The 18,792-nt window shown below is 43.1% G+C and overlaps 1 protein-coding gene across 1 annotated transcript in view; it reads right to left on the bottom strand.

The window, feature by feature from the left end:
* CREBRF (CREB3 regulatory factor) overlaps positions 1 to 17,967 on the bottom strand; it is a 48,482-nt gene extending 30,515 nt beyond the window's left edge. The window contains exon 1 of the mRNA XM_084838698.1: positions 17,820 to 17,967. The gene's annotated coding sequence lies outside the window, so the exon portion shown is untranslated. The remainder of the gene's footprint in view (positions 1 to 17,819) is intronic.
* Positions 17,968 to 18,792: the final 825 nt, after the last annotated feature.

Below are 18,792 nucleotides of genomic sequence, written 5' to 3'. Positions count from 1 at the left end.
CCTATGCAGGCATTCAAGAGGTGTATCCATCAAGGAGAATGGTGACATGTGCCACAGCCACACCCCCTTAACTGCGATCTTCCCATATTTATGGGAAATATAATTGTGCTCGGGAACACTAATCAAGCAGGAACCTTAATAAGCCAGGGTTCCTGATTGTGCTGAGCTCTGTAACCATGTTCACCTGAACAAAGATTCATTTCCCCTTCAGACCTTCCAGTAAATGTGGGAAGGTTGTGAGTGGAATCACAGCATGTGTCCCATTCCCCTCCATGAATACACATTTTGAATTCCCGCATATAGTTAATGGTTCTGCATGATCAACTGCTCTGGGGTGGTCTCCTTCCAAAACAGCTTCTTCTGGGGGCTGATAATTTTACCAAATATGTGATTGAACCATCTAACTTCTCCTGATGCAGGAGCATTAACTGCTCTTGGAGGGAGTACACCTGGAATCCATGCAGAACTAGAAGAGGATGGACAGCTCTTGCTACTATTGCATACTGTAAAGCCAAAACTTTTTCAGGCATAAGAGAAGTATGCCCCCAAGTTTAATTTAAAATATTGTTTTTGATATCAAATTTCTAAACAACCTAGACATTTTTATTTGTTGGCTTTTGCATGATTTATGGTGCGGTAACTGTTTTATCCACTACCGCTATGTTAAAATGTTTCATCTGCTGCTGATTTTTATTTGATCTATCTAATTTATGCGCTGCTGTTATAGTAATTTTTTAATATTATTCTTTTTGTATAATATTATTGTAAACCACCTTGGGAGGATAATTTATCCTGAAAGGTGGTCTAAAAGTCCATTAAATAATTAAAATACAAACAAACTTTAGGCATACAGAAGAAAATAATTTGATGAGCACTTTGGACTGCAGCAGGAATAGTTTTCAGTAATAAAACCTCAATAAAAAACCCAAAAGCCCACAATATACCTCAATAATAATTAAAAACAGAATACTAGTAATACTATATGTTTTCCATAAATCTACTCTTTAGAGCCTATGTAATAGATTAGTCTTTTAAAGTAAAGTATTAATCTTCGTCCTAGAGTTTCCAGCTACTGCAGCTTTATTTTGGCAAACTTGATGTTTAAGCTTTCTGGCAGGTTGCCTCAGGGCACCAACTGTGCACTTCAGAATACCACAAACAGCAAGATTATGCAAAAGAACATCTATAGAATAATCCACTCAGTGCTGTGACATTTCATACTGGGTAGCAGAAATAAGTTTGCTCATTAGTTACTCCAGAAGCAAAACCCTACAATTAAGTTGATTTACTGAAATAAGTCCTCTTAAGGTTCTTTACTTTTTATGCAGGGTGACAGAGAAAATGATTGTCATAATACGGCATAACTCTTCTGCTAGGATAAAGACACTGTTGATAAATTAAAGTCAGCATGCCTATCATTCAGATATTCTATTTCCATTTAGTAATACACTCTCTACATGTCTCATTAAGTCTGTTTCCAATAAAAGGCTAAAATGAAGTATTATATTAAAGGATGCTGCAGATCAGCTTGAAAACTCATGTGAATGCACTACAAGAATTAAGTTTAGATTAAAAACCTGAGCCATGCAGCAGCAGGCAGGCAAAAGGCGGCAGTGAGCCTATGGACACCAGTTGCTGGGGAACATGGGTGGGAGGGTACTGTTGTGCTCATGCCCTGGTTGTAGGTTCCCAGTCAACAGCTGGTTGGCCACTGTGTGAGTACAATGCTAGACTAGATGGACCCTGGGTCTGATCCATCATGGCTCTCCTTATGTTCTTATGAGTTGCACAGGGATAGCATGCTCAGTTCTGACCATTTACATCAGTTCTATTAGTTCCATAAGAAAGCTTTAGCTAAGCTAAATGTCTTGGTTAACAGGATGTAATTCATGTCCTAGACCTCATTCACATGAAATATGACTCCACTGAAGCATTTTATCCTTTTGCCACCAATATGCTCACAAACCACAATACTATAGACATAGCTCTCACAAACGTTATTTTACAAAACTGCAGCTGTTTGCCAGCTTCTTTGGATCAAATAATTTCCACTGTTCAATTGAAATACAGCCTAAGAATCATAACCTGAAGGAAAGTTTGCCTATGCAGAACACTGAGCACTACATAATAATTTGAAGTCATAAGGTCCGAGCAGTGGGACTCCAGCTGAGATTAATGAAATGTTTTCCATTGTGAAATCCAGTAACTTGTACAGACCCACAAGTAGAGCAGGATTTTAAACAGTTCAAAATGAAATTACAGATAATTTTGTGAACCACCCAGAGAGATTTGGCTATTGGGCAATATAGAAATGTAATAAATAAATAAATACTCGTATTCAGTTTAGCTGCTTCTGCTATAAGCATAGACAGCTCCACACTTTATGCAGCAATCAAATTTGCCATGGTTTACTAATCAACATAGGTTTTGAAACTATACATGTTACCTGCAGTAAACACATGACGCATGAATGACAGATGCACATTCTTAGAAACCCATATACACTTTACCCAGCCACAGTGTAGAGCCATGGTTAGAAACCACAGGGTGCCTGGAGAAACATTTCAGGTACACAAGGGAGGGAGTTCTCTGCTTATAACATGGAGAGAGCAATCCTATGGCCGCTAGACAGCAGCTAGATGGCCATAGGACATGCCATTCTCCGGGAACCAACCTCAGAGCCCGCAATACAAGGTTGGTTCCCGGAAAACCGACCTCCCCCCACTTCCATACTGCCTCGGAGGCAGTGCAGAACAGGCCTATCCTCTGCGGTCGCAAGAGGAGTGCAGAGCAGCTGGAAAGGAGCGTGTCTGGGGGTGTTCCAGAGCGGGGAGAGTGTAGCTATATGTATGACACATCCAATGTGTCGTACAGCAACGTCCTTCCCCACTCTGTGCTCCTGCGGCTAGAAACAATCAGCAATCAGCTGTCTAGCCAAAAAAGCAGGGCAGGGGAAGTGCGGAGGGCACGATCCCCTCCGTGGTTCTCCTGCCTTGCTTAGGATAGGCAGTTGCTTCCGAGTTCAGAGGCGGCCGCCTATCTCGATAGGATTACGCCCTTAGTGGGTCTTCTCTATAGAACGCAGACTCTGCCCTTATTACTTTTCTTCCTACTGAGTTCCAAACTCTTTCCTGTCCAAAACAATTTAACCTTGGCATTTCTAATTCTGACAAAACAAGCTGTGCAAAACATATTTTTTTTAATGCCCATCATTTATTTCCACAACCAAGTTTGAGAAATTCTAGTACAAAGAACTCCTGTCAACAGCCATACCAGCTATACACAGTGGGCTGGTTCACATATCACTTTAAGCCATGGTGGCTTATAAGCTATTCACAGTAGCTTATTTTAAAAAAAACAGCCTGCAGTGCCTGTCACATGCTCAGATGAATAAGCTACGGTGCATAGCTTATTCTCCCCCTCCCCCCGGTCCCGTCTCCTTCTGTAGTCCTCCCGCCTGGCCAGGTAGGTACCCCAGCTTCCTTCAGGTGGAAACCATATGCTACTATCCATTGTGCTGCTGCTAGATCACCCACCTCCCTCCCTCTGACTGGCCAGCTGTATGCAAGGGGTGTCTTCTGCTGTCTCCTGTCTCTTACAGCTCCCCGCTGTTCTCTATGTAGCATTGATTCAGCTGCTTCCCTGCACCCGCACTGCCCCACCCACCCCACTTTGTCCTGGTTCTCATGGCCTTCCTTCCTGATCCTCCCTCATCACCCACAGCCACCCCGCTTCCCAAGCCCTTCCTTATCTCCAGCCTTGTGCATCAAAAAGGGGATGGGGGCTCCAATTCCTTGAAGGTTTGCCGGAATGGGGGCAAAAATTTATATGCGGGGTATCCTCACAGAGAGCCACCACATGCACTACTGGATAATTGTGCAACTTTGATTTTCGGTGGAAAAATGCACTGGAGCAGATCATTTCCTTCCCCATGGTTCCTTTCCGGTACCTCCTCTCCCATTCGTTACTCCTACCCCACCACCCCAATATCCAAAACTTTGCTATTCCCAACCTCATATTGAGAGCACAGAATTTTTCTGTGTTGAAATACATCTTTTGGAAGGGCCAAATTTTTACATGTTGTAGGATCTTTAGCAGTGGTCTTTCAAGGCTTTTGAAACAACGGATGTTACCATTTAAAGAGTACCATTATTACTCTCAGAAAATATATAATGAGCATGGCAGAAACAGACTTATGTATATCTCACCTATCACCCCAAAACTAATGGTATCCTGCTTTCAGAGAACAACCAACAGAAGGATTTTCACTCAAGCAGTTGACCCTGGAAATCTTTTCAGGATGAGCAATACAGATGTGCCATTCACCATTGTCTTTGTAGCTTCAAAACCTGTGATGATTACAGATAACCAACTACAACCTACTTTTCAGAGTTCAAATGGAATGATACATTCAACTCAACTTTTGCTGAGGGTAGTGAAAGCAGAATCTCTATTTCCAATATGTATGCATATATCCTAAAAATTAATGGGCTGAAAACAAAGCTAAAGACAAAAGAAAATATGAGCATTTCTTAAAAATATGTATGCGTGTATGCACATGAGCTTTCCTTTTGCAAATTTACAGATTAAGCACATTGTTTTTAGAAGGAGATAGACATACGTGTTTGAAATAGAGAACACAAGATATACTTGCTAATGAAGTTTTCCAGGAACTTCCTTCCTTCTCAGAAGACACATTCACAATTAATATGCTCAGTTTAGCCCTTGGAGAACTCCCAAGCTACACTTTAAACTCCCGGAATTCAAAATACTCTTTGTGGATTTGGCATGAGAGCTTTTAGAATAGTGCAGGAGCTTAGTATAAGGTGTGGCCAAAATAATGAACAAGCCACATATTTCAGGTGGAAGTTGTACGTGTATGAAAGTCTGCAGGTCACCCAGGAGATACTTTCTCACACAGCCCAGATGAAACAGGTAAGACTAAAGTCAACAGGACTATTCAAGAGTAAATTTGCATAACGTAATCTTTATCGCAAGGGGACCCATCACATTTGGGACATTTAAATATACCTTTCTGAAGAAACTTTGCTAATAGGTTATATAGATCCCATCTCTCACAGAGGTGTTCTCCCCCAATAATCTCTATATCTTTCCCAGGTCTACACTATCCTTTGTGAGACGGGGTGACCAGAACTGTATGCATATGTGGCTGTACCACAAATCTGTTTGATCCCAGAGTTGTCTTTCACCATAATTCGTATTCAAATGTATTCATGATTAGCCTTATTAAATGTCAGTAAGTCTTACCTGCTGTATCTGGGTTTTGTGAGCATCTCTCCTGGGTGATTTTCAAATGTTCATATGTATACCTCTTCCACCTGAAAAAGGCAGTAGTGCACTGTTTTGCACTAAGCTCTTGCACTAAGCTCTTGCACTAAGCTCTTGCACTAAGCTCTTGCACTAAGCTCTTGCACTAAGCTCTTGCACTAAGCTCTTGCACTAAGCTCTTGCACTGGAGGAAAACTGCTGCTAGGGTGGCCAGATGTAAAGGAGGATAACAGCTTTTGAGGGAATTTGGCAGGTTCAGCTTGTCATGAATGGGGAGAAGAGCTACATCTGCTGAAACTCCATCTTCTTCACAACTATAGAAGATACAGGAGCTCTGTTGTCCATTGCATCTGCTCACCCTACTTGTCACAAGTACATGAAGTTTCCTGCTGATTTATTCTTGGAAAACATCCCTTTTCTTCTTTTTGACGATGTGGAAGACCATAAGGATTCTTTGTTCAAAATTACAGACTTTCTACTAAAGCAAGTTCCAGATTTTCTAGCCCCTGTCTGAGTTCTTGCTCCCACATTTTTTCCCCACTGTCTTCCAGAAGGTGGCATTTCAAACTCTGAGAGTGGTATTTATAGAAATATTTCTTTTTCTGTTTGCTGCCTGGTGTACAGAAGACTTTAGAGTCAAGGCAGACTTCAAATGAACAAAAGAATCATCTGCTCTATTAATAGCTCTGACAAGTAACTTTGGCATTCAAGGCCATGTTGCCAGATTATGAAAACTGTTTCTGGTTATGAATGTGTCCTTATGCAAGAATTTATGTCAAGTAACTCACCGGCTATAGTGATACTTTGCTTCCGCACATTACATAAGCATGATGCCAAATACTAGTCTATTTCACTGCCAGTTACCTTTGACAGACTATTAAAAATCAGAAGTTCCAGTTCCCAATCCTGTAGTCACCATAGCAAACAGTAAAAATTTCACCTTTTTGCTTCCATAATACGCGTGAAGCTCTCTGCTTTCATTATGAAGTTTTCTAGCCCCCAGTATTGTAGAAAAATTCCTGAAGATACAATTACCATCGCTTCCAGTCAGTGTGGCAAACTGGCATGGATTATGGGAGTTGTAGTACAAAACATATGGAAGGCATCAGGTTGCCTATCCCTACACTAGACTAAATCCAAGGCCTTCTTTGTACAAACAGATGACTTGGCAAACCCGTTTCTGGGCTGCAACATTTTAGACTGCAGGTGGGTGTTAGAAAGGTCCATTTCCTCCACATTAAAAAAAATCCCTGCCTACAGAAAGCGAGGAAGTTGGAGGAAAGGTTAGGCCACAACCCTTTCCTCCAAAATCTTTTTTTTAAAGAAAGTCGAGGCACATTCAGCCATGATCCCTATCTGCACTTTAATCATCCAGAATCTACCACCTCTTCTGCCATTTGTGGGAACTAGGCCTAATTTCATGCATAATATTTTCTTCTATCAGCATTTGTATATTATTAAGAAATTCCTGAGAATATGATGGCAGTTATAGCACTGATAACCTAAGCAATAAAGTTCAAATGTGACCACTACAGCAGCATAAAGTAGCAGTCAGGAAAGTTTTGGGTGCAGATGGTAGCTCACAGCAGAAGTCAGCCCAATGTGCAGAGAGAGACGCATACACTATTGAGGCTAAAGATTAAAACTGCATGGTGCAAGAATAGGAGACAGTATAGGGGCCAGAAGAGTAGCTAAGGGGCCTGCCACACATTATATACAAATGCATGTAACTGAGCCCTGAAGCTTTTTTTTTTTTTTAAGTGAAAAACTTAAGTGAAAAACTCTGGAGGAGGCAAATTTAGAGTAGAGAAGCAGCAAGTGAAGGCAGCAGTACTGAATGCTGAGCTGATGTTTTCAGAGTAAATTTTCTACTATGACCCTGAAGGTCTCTTTCCCCTCAAATTTAAAAATCCAAAAGTATATGTGAAGTTATCCCAGTTTTTAATACTGTTCATTTAGCTTAGATCTCATCTGCCATTCCATTGCCCAGCCACACTACTTGGAGAAAGCCTTTTGGAATTCTTCAGTCTGCTTGGAATATTCTAAATATACTTTGTCAAGGGAAAATTTACACCTTAAATTATTTGTGAATAAGCAGCACATGTACCTACCAATACAGATTCTTAGCGCTCCACCCCCCACTATTTACTTCCCTCTATTTAGACCTTTATTCCTACCATTCAGTCTTGTACTTTATGCAGCGAACAGGAAGGACCCATTTGTCATCTTATCACCTTACTCTGAATTTTCTTTAAAATGCAGAATGCTACAATGCACTATTTAACTGGAGTGGGATGGCAGGAACATATCCAAGCAGTGCCAGCTTTTTTCCAAGCCCAATTCAAAGTTGGGCTCGATAAACCCTTCATGGCCCAAGGTGAAAGTCCATGTATTAAAACCACTTTCAGTAAAGCGCAATATTTTTCTCATCATTATTTACAAGAGCTAAGAATGATTTGAAGCAGAATTACAGATTCCAATGTATTCTTTAAAGCATTCATAAAGAAAAGCAGCTTTTGTTGGCCAATAACAGCCTGGGAAAGCCCATGTAGTGAAAACACCATGTATTTGCTCAGTAGCAGTGAAAATTACTGTACGATACTTTTAACAGAAGAAGTGCTGTAGAAATAAAACTATGGAAACAGAGCAATTTATCCTGGCTCTGACAGGAAGCACTTGCTATTTCTCCTAAGAGGCATCAAATCCAAACCAGAACAGAAAGTGAAACACCTGAACAATTTTGCAAGGGATGCATGATCTAGAAATAAAGACTAGAGATTAATCTAGTATGAAACAAAATTTAGAAGCAGGGAATCTTCAGTTATCAGATTATTTTCAGTTTGCGCTCTAATTCTGCTGCTAAATACTGAGAGGCTGCTACTTTTTATCCTGCATTTTTAACTGTATGCTGTAGATTCTGTTGTCTACTCTTGCTGGTTTGGACATGATGAACCCAGGGAACTTAGTAACCATCAATCTGGGGGAGAAGGGGTTCCCCATTCCAGTCATTAGAGGCAAGTGGAAATATGGTGATGGATTGGTTGTGAGCACCAGGTGAGGGGAAGGGAGGTCAAATGTTTACTGTCTGTCCCTCCTTTCCAAGTCCTTTTCCAAACTACAGTAACCCAAACTGCCCTGTCAACTTGCACTTGGACACAAGCATGTTACTGCTTAATGCTTAATAAAATATTCCTCATTCATAACTAGATTATGGATGAGGAGACTGCCTTGGCTTGTATCACCAAGACCTGGATGGACAAGTTGGAAGGAGTGGATCTCTCTCCACTGTGCACAGCTGGCTACTCTGTGCAGCACCAACACTGGCTTGACGAATGGGCATACCATGGTCTATAGCAGGGGTAGGAAACCTGGTGTCCTTCAGATATTTTGGGCTACAATTCCCATAATCCTTGACCATTTACCATGTTGGCTTGAGTTTCTGGGAGCTTTAGTCCAAAACATCTGGAAGGCACCAGGTTGCCTACTCCTGGTCTATAGAGCTTTCATCTCCCTCTGTAGGCTTCCAGTCTGGATGGGTTCCTGTTTTTAGTGTTAGTACTTTGTGCTGGGAAATCTGATAGTGTACAAACACTATCTAAACAATCTCCCTGCCTGAGTTCATGAAGGGGGTCTTGGACCTGGTGTTGAGGACATCAGGTTGTGGGGGACCACAACATGCTAAGATTTTGTCTGGGGAGATTCAGGACTAAGTATTGATTTATTTGATTTGTATCCTGCCTTTCTACCAAAAGAAATGGCACTCAGGGTGGGTTGAAATCATAAATAAAACTTGATTAAAATAGAACAAATGCATTAAAATACAATTAAAAGCACAACAGAATAAAACAGCATCCAACCCAGCATCCAGGTGTTCCTAGCACCTGGTGGTTCATATCAAGTAAGGATTGACCCTTAGGGTCCATGGGGTAGTGAGCACCACTTTATGATGAATGTCTTGGCTGCCTTGAAAGAAGTGGTCATGAGGCTGCTGCTGAAAGCTTCTGTCCTGAAATAATCTGTTCTAGACCCAGAATATTGCATGGTTTTTGTTTGTTTTTCCTTTAAATTTATTAAACTTACAACAAATATTAAGAGGGGGACAACATAAATACAAGTATCAACTTCAATGCATCAGAAGTATTAGATGACAAATATAATGTAAATTAACAAAGACTACAAACCCAATATCTGATACATCAAAATATAATGTATGAGTAGAAACTGAGCAAAAAGAAAAATTAGCTATAAAAAAAATTATAATTACAAAGTAAGCAACTCAATGAAATTAAGACAAAGTTGCGTGAAAGTCCTCATCATTGCCACTCCATCGAAAAAGACCCAATTCAAGTTTGGACAAAGAATACATATCAACTATCCACTGCTGCAAATTTGAAGTGTATTTGTCCTTCCAATGCAACACAGTAATACTCCTAGTCACACCCATGCTCAAAGTGTCCATAACTATTGACATGAGGACAGATTCCATGTACTATGGATATAGACTAAGACAGCATATGCATCTTTAACAATGATAGCTGTAGAATCAATTAACAACCCTGTCAATGTTAGACGAATATGGAATAGTAGGATAAGCCCAGACTATACAAGTAAGCTTTCCAAGTCCTGAAATATACCTCCAGGAACTAGGGGTTCATAACTAGCCCTTATTAAATGTTCTCTGAGGTGCCCAATACAAACATTAGTTTGTTTTATTAACCTCATTTTAAGATCAAAAGATGCTCATTTCACTATTTTAAAGCAACGCACCATTGGTTTAAGAGAACATAAAATTCAAGTTCATTATTCCAAATATCTTGTAGATAATTAATATCAATTTTATCTGCACCTTTAAGTTTCTTGTGATAATTATTGGCCAGTTGCTAATGCCCCTTTCCTGGGCAAGGTGTTCATGTACACAGTTGCCGTGCACCTCCAAGGATTCTTCAATGAAACTAATTATCTAGATCAGCCTTCTCTAACATGGTGTCCTCCAGATATTTTGGACTACAATTCCCATCATCCCTGACCACTGGCCATACTGATTAGGGCTGGAGGGAATTTCAATTCCGCTTCAGGCTTCATTTTGGCTCAGAAACCACCCTGACCAGCCTGATGATGTCTTATGAAGGGAGAATGACAGGAGGAGTGTGACCCTACTAATTTTCCTAGACTTCTCAGCATCTTTCAGTACCATTGACTACAGTATCCTTCTGGATAGGCTCTTCAAAACAGGAACTGGGGACACTGCATTGTGGCAGTTCCTCTTGTAGTTCTTCTTGTTCTAGAATGGACAATTCCAGAAGGTGGTGCTAGTCCTGTGGCATCTGTGCTATGGGGTCCTGCAGGTTTTCATATAGGAAGATAGTAAACTCCCTTATACTGAATTACCTAGCCCAGTATTGTCTACACTGACTGGCAGCAGCTCTCCAGGGTTTCAGGCAGGATTCTTTCCTAGCCCTAACTGGAGATGCTGGGGATTGAACCTGGGACCTTCTGCGTGCAAAGCATGTGCTCTACCACTGAGCTATGGCCCTATCTCCTATACTCTTTAACATGTACATGGTGACACCTAGCTCGAATGCTCCTTTTCATCTGAGTCAGGTAAGGCAGTGGAAGTGCTGGAAGCAGTAATGACTCGATGAGAGCCAAAACACAAACTCAATCCAGATGGAGGTGCTCTGGGTGAGTGGTTTCTTGGACTAGGGAGGTGGGATTTAACTTGTTCTGGATGGAGTTGCACTCCCCCTGAGGAAACAAGTTTACAGTTTGAGTACTCTTAGATCCAACATTATCACTGGAGGCTCAAGTGGTCTCTGTGGCACAGAGAACCTTCCCACAGCTGAGGCTGGTGCATCAATTACAACTCCTCCTGGACAGAGGTAGTCTAGCCATTATTATCCACGCCCTGGTAACTTTTGTACTAAATCACTGAAACATGTATCTGGGGCTGCCTTTGAAGACTACAGTTAGTTGAAGATACTGCTGCTTGGCTATTAACTTGGATCTGTTGGGAACATATTTCCTCAGCATTTAAACAACTGCACTGGCTCCCGGCACATTTCCAGGCACAATTCATAGTGCTGGCTGGTGTCTGCCTATAAAACCCTAAGTGGCTTTGGGGCCTGGGTACCTGAAGGATCGTCCTCTGACCTCCCCAACATGAGTCTGCCCATCCACTACACCAGGAATAGGAAACCTGTGGCCCGCAGGCCAAATACAGCCTATGGGGGTTCCCATCTGGTCTTCCCCAGGCCCCACTCCCAGCTGGGAAAAGCTCTTATCTCTGATCAGCTGCTGATTGGAGATAGAAGCTTTTCCCTGCAGGGGAGAGGAGGCAGGTGCAGGTGGGAAAGATGGTGAGTGATTCAGTTACGCTAACTTGCAAGCAGACATGCAGAGGTTTGCCCTGCTTATTAGTGGATAGACATGCTCCTCATGTTTATTTCTGGGTACATATACAGTGGCTTGGTATCTAGAATGTTATTTGAAAGTCCTGCTTACTTCTATGAAGCTTAAAATAGGCAAGAATCATATGTTGGCCCTGCCCACTCTGCCCTTGGCCACACCCACTTTGCATTTGGCCCTGCCCACAGATGGAATGCAGCCCAAGACATTTGCAAGACTGGAATTCTTCCTTTGGAGTGAAAAAAAAATGTTCCCAACCCATGCCATACACCACTGCAGGCCTTCCTCTGGGTGATCCTATCACTTGAAGTGAGCCAGGTGGTGATGGAGGGAAGAGCCTTCTGAGTTATGGCACCCCCATTATAAGATGCTTTCCCCAGGGAGGCTTGCCAGGCATCTACTCTAATGTCTTCTCAGCACCAGGCAAAGACCTTTTTATTTTCTCCGGCCTTTAACAACGTTTAACAATAGCCCTTTAACATTTTATGCTGCTTTTACCTGTTGCTCAGATTTCACTGCTATTGTGGTACATTTTTACATTTATTCTGTTTGTATTTGTGAACTGCCCTGGCTTACTTTGAAGGGGAACAGATAAATTAACAAATATTTTGGAATGGACACTTCAATTTTGTTCTACATTGCTGCTACCACTAAAGTCTCTGGAGCTACACAATTCAATAGCTATTCCTATATAACCATTCTAAATACCTTTTGAATAGTATCATTTGGGATGAACATAACTTCATACAGGATGGTTGGAAATGTTTTCTGAAGCTGACACAAAGGTTTAGCTAATTAGTCATTCTGCTAATGGCACTACAGCTCCTACTTTCCTAAGAAAAAGAACAATCCTTGCTTCACTATTGTTACGCCTCTGCACATCTGCTTCACTATAGTGAAGAGAGGGTAGCAACTGGTTGTACACCTTTGTCAGAAAATAGTGAAGGTGTGTTTTCAGAAGGGTAGTGAGATACAGCAATAAAAAAAGGTTTGTCCACTTTTCCTCCGAAACAAAAAGAGAGATTTGTTCTTAACTGAGTGCTGTACTTTACTGTCTTCATCAAGCCACTTAAAATCTTTCCCCCATCCAGGACTTTGGCACTAAAGAAAAATGTTTTAAGCTGGTTTTACACTATACTGCTTATCCCTGGTTGCCTCACACATACAGACACTCCATTCCCAAACTGGGAATAAGGTAATTTGCTATGGGAGGCCTAAAAGGTGCAAGTGAGGGAACAGGAATTATTTTGAAGTTGCAGTAATTTGGGACTGCAATTCTTACAGAAAAATCCTTCCTTGCTACAGCCCCACAATACATATAGAAGCAGGATCATCTGTATATTCTACATCCTATCAATAGACCCTCATGTAAAAGGTATGATGAAGTGCCACAGATGAAGCAGGAGAATACACAAATACTTTCAGCATCACTCAGCTTCTTTTAAGGGTTGGACTATTGTAGTTAAAGCCTACATCCTGCTCAGTATTACTTGTACCAAAAGCACCTCACATCTCTGCAACTAGGACATGAGGAACTAGATGCATCAGAGGCTAGATCCTGTACTCTATCATCAAACAAAGGCAAGAAGATTGAGAAACTGCAGTACTTTGGCTCTACCACAATAATCAGTGTTTTCCCATCAACCCCCCTAATTAGACTTACCCTATTTTGTGCTGAAATCACTAATGTAGGTCCATACAACTTCTGACTCAGCCTCATGCAGCCTGCTAGCTCTGTATGGTGGCCCATGCTGGAATCAACAGACCTCCTTTTGCAGCCCAAGGCAGGCACTCTGTGTGTGTGCGTGTGTGCGCGCGCGTGTACGCACGTGAGAGAGAACACGAACACAGCAGGCCACAATTTGAGACTGGTGAGCTATGTCTGCATTTGTGGGTCACAAGTTCCAGAGGGCTGTATTAACAAGTATCCTTGATTTGTTTGATGTAGCAGTAAGCCAGTGGTCCCAAGACTATCCTAAATTAAAGGCTTGATCTGTTAAGTTAAAATTGCTATTACTCATATTGTTTCTGGGAGTGAGACTATAGAGGTTGAAAGTAATTCTAATTTGACAACATGAAAAATACTAAAATAAATGAGTAAATGACACCAGACTCCACCAAATGCTCACTTTGAAATGCTAATAAAAACAGGGAGAGAAGAGGAAAAGATAAAGGCAGCAAGGAACCAAGTAATGAGAAGTTCCACAGTATAAAGTAAGTGATCTTCAACCTCCTGCTTTCCATTTAGGAACTGCAGCACCACATGCAACAATGGCTATCTATGTGGCATGGAGGAAGGTTTGAAGATCAAAGCAGCAGCTCCTAAGAAATTGATAGCCCTAGCCATGGGCAACAGCTCTCAGATCCTGCCAAAGAAAATCCCGTAAGTAAAGCAGCTGTTTGGACCTCCTCAAGTATATATAAAAAGGACAAACTTCATTTGGAAGACTGTGGTGTATACAGATCTATAAGATATCAAAAGGGAACCCATGGAAAGCAAAAAGCCTGTGCAAAAAGCCTGAGGTTGCCCAAGTGATTCCAGCAGAGACAACGTCTTCTGGTTTGTACCGGTTGCAGGGGGCAGAAAAGTGGGCAGCCAATCCTCATTATCACAACAGAACACTAGGATGTTTAAAAGCAAGAAGCATCAGCCTTTTTAGTTAACACCTTGAAAATCACTGAACTATAGCAATATATACGCAATAATGTTACGCTCTTTTTATTTGTATTCCTTTTATTTAGTCCTTGGGTTTGGTCATGTGTTTTGTCATGATTTAGAAAAGGCGACCGATTTACCCTCTATGGTGTTGTGTGTGCTTTTAATCAACATGTTATTCAAGTTGTGACATAACTTATAGCTGAATAAAGTTACTTTACTTCCACAGGAAATAAACCTTCAAAAGCAGAGTGAACCAAAAAACAAATCTTGTGTACACACAGGAGATTGTACTGGGGAAGAGGGAAACTGTGACTATGGAATCAGTACTCTGCCCACAATTTTTAAATTTATTCTAGGTGCAATCCTATGCATGTTTAGACAGAAAAACTCCTACAACTCCCAGCATTCCCCAGCCAGCAATGTCTAAACATGCATAGGATTGTGCCCTCACAATCACCCTCAACACATTTCTGAATCACACTCTCTACCTAACAGGTGCCAGGGTGATATATTAAAAACAAAAACCCACCAATAAAACTTCACATCTTAAATCAAATAGAACACAACCAAAAATAAAACCCAAGTACTACAATTAAAATGAAAGTTAGACAGCAAGATAACACATCAAGTAGCATATAAACAAAAGTCTTTACTACCCATCCAAAACATCTTAATGAGGAAGCCAACCTCACCTCCCTCAGGAGGGATCCACCATCAGGGTGCTGCTACAGAAACAGCCCTCTTCCAAGTATCCACCAATCTAGCTTCTCTAAGTGGTGGGATGTATAACAGAGCCTCTAATGATGATCAGAACATGTGCAGAATCCCATCACTTAAATGACTTGACTGCATTCATCTTTATCTACCCTTAACAAGACATTACCATGCTGAATTCTGTCAAACTAAAACACACTGCCCCTCTTTCAAGCAATCAATTACAAAGAGATGCACAAAGCTGAGGCCAAACCCAAAGTGGAGCAATTGCAACTACTCTGGCAAGACAGCTTGAAAACAGAAACTTCTCCCATGTTCCAAATATTAGACATTACACAGAACATAGTTTTTGCAACTTTTGTGAATCCTAAATGCTTTCATGCAAGACGAAACTGTGCCTAATCCAGAGAGAATGGTGACAGATGGATCGGGAACCTACACTATATTAGGAATGTGCTCTCTCAACCCAGGGGAGGAAGCTCTGAACTAACCCAAGCTGGATCCCGCCTGCTTCTTGCTCAGAGTCCCCACGCGCTTTCACACTTTGGCGGCAGCGACAGAGTTGGCATGACTTTTGTCACTGCAGGAAAAGTAGCACTAAACAGAAATAGTTCCTCCAAGCTGCTAAAGTAGTGCCCTGCCCAGTCCCTGCTTGCTCTACAGGACGTGCGTACAGCTTCTCCTTCAAGCTCTCAGTAACGTCCTAAGTCCCTCAATTCCAGCTTTTTCTTTTTTTACCTCCCCGGTTTTTGGACCCTCTCAGCCCCCTCTGCTAGGCTAACCCGCTAACACACCTCCCATTCAACATGGCCGCCCCACGAAACAGCACTGAGACACAGCCGAACCAGTTGTCACTAAGCGCCGCCCCGCGCCTCGTCACATTGGTCCGCCTAATCCCAAACCCTGCTGCCAGTGGATTCGTCCGCCGTCGCTCCTTCTGCCCAGCGGCCCCTCTCAAGCTAGGATGAGGCGACATGTAAACAAATCACTTTCTGGAGGTTCCGAACTGATCGGAACTCTGCCGGCCCACGCCCATCCCACAAGCCAAGAACGAGGAAGGGAGTTAAGGAAAGAAAGCCCTCTGCATCTGACCCGGGACGACAACGCCATTCTCAGGACACAAGATCACTCTTTTAAACGGGCGTGGGGAGACAGCCGTGACCTGCCTATGTGGGCGGGGTGGGGAAATAGTGGGATGCAAATACTGGAGGAATGTAGGGGATCGGAGAGACTGCGTGTCCCCTAAATAATGTAAAGAAAGGGAGAGGGGCCTGGAGTCTCAGAACCCGCCCTCTGCTTCTTAGAGCTGAACCCGGTTGCCACTTTGACGAACTCCTGACACTGCAACGAATATAAGGATTCCTCTCGCACCCCACCCAGCCATCGAGTATCACAAGACAAAACTGACAGAAAAATCTTCCTTTTCTACGAATGCCTATCTTGCTTAAGCCACAAGCCTTTTTCTTGGAGCCCACGCCACTTACTTGGCTTCCTCGCTCCACAGCTATTTCTGGACAAAGCCACAAGGACTCAGCCAAATCCTCTAGAGGTTTCACTTCCCTTCCATGCAGTCTAAGCAGACAATGAAATGGGAACACGTGTAAGCTTCGGATGTTAACCTGATTTAAAGCAGCTGGAGCTCTTTGAAAGTTCCTCTCTCACCATCATGCCGGCTATTCATAACCTTTCATAGTTACGGATTCTTTTTACTATAACGACAGCCTGGAAACACTTTAACACATAAGCGATGCAGAGTGTTTTTTTTGGAAGGAAGAATTTGAACCGACAAAACAAACTGAACAAGACCCTAGCTCCCCTTTATCACATTTTGTATTCCTCCAACGAAAGCGGAAAAAGGTGCAAACAACTGCAACAACGGAAGTAAATAGCTTTTTTCATGCACTCTCCCACTTTGTTACAAATACATACACCCATCTTTTGAGACACGAAGTTAAACTGGGACTCTCAAGGTGCAGATGGGGCAGAAAGAAAATACCAAATTATTTTAAGTACACAGCGGAGATGTCTATAGTAGGCCACACCTACCATCAACTACCTCCTACACCTTACAAGGAAAAGGAAATAAAAAAACTAAAGATCCCCACCTCCCTCTCCCATGCTCCTCTGCAGTCCTAGGAGAAAGGAAAGCATCTTAGGCAGACAAGCAAGCACACGCCCCTTTCTTCCATATCCCTTTCCATGTAGAGACGATTAGCCAAAAGAAACCAGAACTAATTCAGGGCACTCACTCTATACTTCACTGCTGAGATTATAGGAACACATACATAAACATAAACACTCTTACTTACGCAGAGGCTGGTGCAGCCCTGATATCTGATCTAATCCTTCTGCCAATACTTTCTACTGCAGCTGCCTCCACGCCCCCTTTCCAACCAAACGCTGCTGCAGAAGGAACAGCAACTTTCTCTCTTCCTCCCTTCTTTTAACACAATCTCTCCTTCCTCCTGCCAAAGTGCAGCCGCCTCCACCCCAAATGACTATCTTCGCCACAACTGCAGGAGTAAGACAAACTCTTCCCCAGCCACCCCAAAAGGGAACACACAGCAACCCACCCACCCCTCTGTCCGCAGCGGGGTCACCACATCTCGAACTCTTCGAGGGAACTGTTGAGACTTTCACTCTCCCTCTTTTTCTTCCCACTGAGCTAGGGCACTGTGACCGCCCCGCACCGCTCCTGCCCCGCTCGCCCTGGGGGCTCTAGGAGCTTTTGCCCAAACCCTCGGCCTCCTACCTGACGCCCCGACCCAGCGGGGGGATAGGGGGTGTCTCAATTCGGGGGCCCGCTTCTGCTGAGGCTGTAGCCCTGGCCCGGCCCCTCCATGCCGCTCTGGGGTTTGTTTTGTTTATGTCCCTTCCTGACGGGTTCCCGGAAATCGCGTGACTCGCCCCCATCACGTGGGCTTTAAAAAAAAACGGGGGAAGGGAAGAGCAAAGCCAAGAACAAGCAGAAAGTGAGGAAGCAAATGCCACCAATCAGAGTGCAGGGCCGAGGGCCAATCACAGCCGCAGAATTTGGTTTCCCCTCTCACGTGACAGCTTGAAGTGAGAAGGGCGGGGGAGGATGGAAGGAAGAGAATGTTCTGTTCTCAGCTGACGGGGACGGCGGCGGGAATTCAGCGAAGGGGCGGGGGAGCGAGCAAAGGCGGCTGCTAGTTTCGAGCGGCAGTGGCCGTCGCAGACTCCCCAGAGGGCGAGGGTTACGGGGCACGGCGGGGAGAGAGGAGGAGCAGCTAAAGTTTGGGCTGAAAGGCTGCCATGCTAAACACAATTACCCGGGAGTAAGTCCCACTGAATTCCGCGGGATTCACTTCTGAGAAGATAGGTATAGGATTGCTCAGTAAATTCTTCTCTCTGTTCGGCCAAAGCTCGCTTCTGAGGTTTCTGAACTGCCTCCACACACTTGAGCTGACAACCGTGCTTAATTCAGGAGGGTTTACTATGGAGTAAACTAGGCGGAAAACTGCAAGAGCAGAGATGGGTGTGTTTGAAGGATACGTACAGAGGAGATGCTGCTGAGCAGGAATGAGCACTCTCGCTTTGCTTCGCAAACGCTGCTTCGCAAACCAGCACGCTGCCCCTCGCCACGCACACCCCGTCCCCGTTCTGCTACAGAAGTCCCTGCCCAGGTTTATGGCTTGGTGTTTTTTGTAGTCTGCTTTCCAGCCTACACAACTGGAACTATTAAAAGCAACAAGTCCGTGGCT

The sequence above is a fragment of the Heloderma suspectum genome, chromosome 2 (assembly GCF_057233095.1).
Source record: "Heloderma suspectum isolate Gila_16-S chromosome 2, 16-S_ref, whole genome shotgun sequence".
In the NCBI taxonomy this organism is placed as follows: domain Eukaryota; kingdom Metazoa; phylum Chordata; class Lepidosauria; order Squamata; family Helodermatidae; genus Heloderma; species Heloderma suspectum.
Note: the sequence above shows the minus strand (reverse complement) of the source record. Positions and strands in the feature narration are given on the sequence as shown.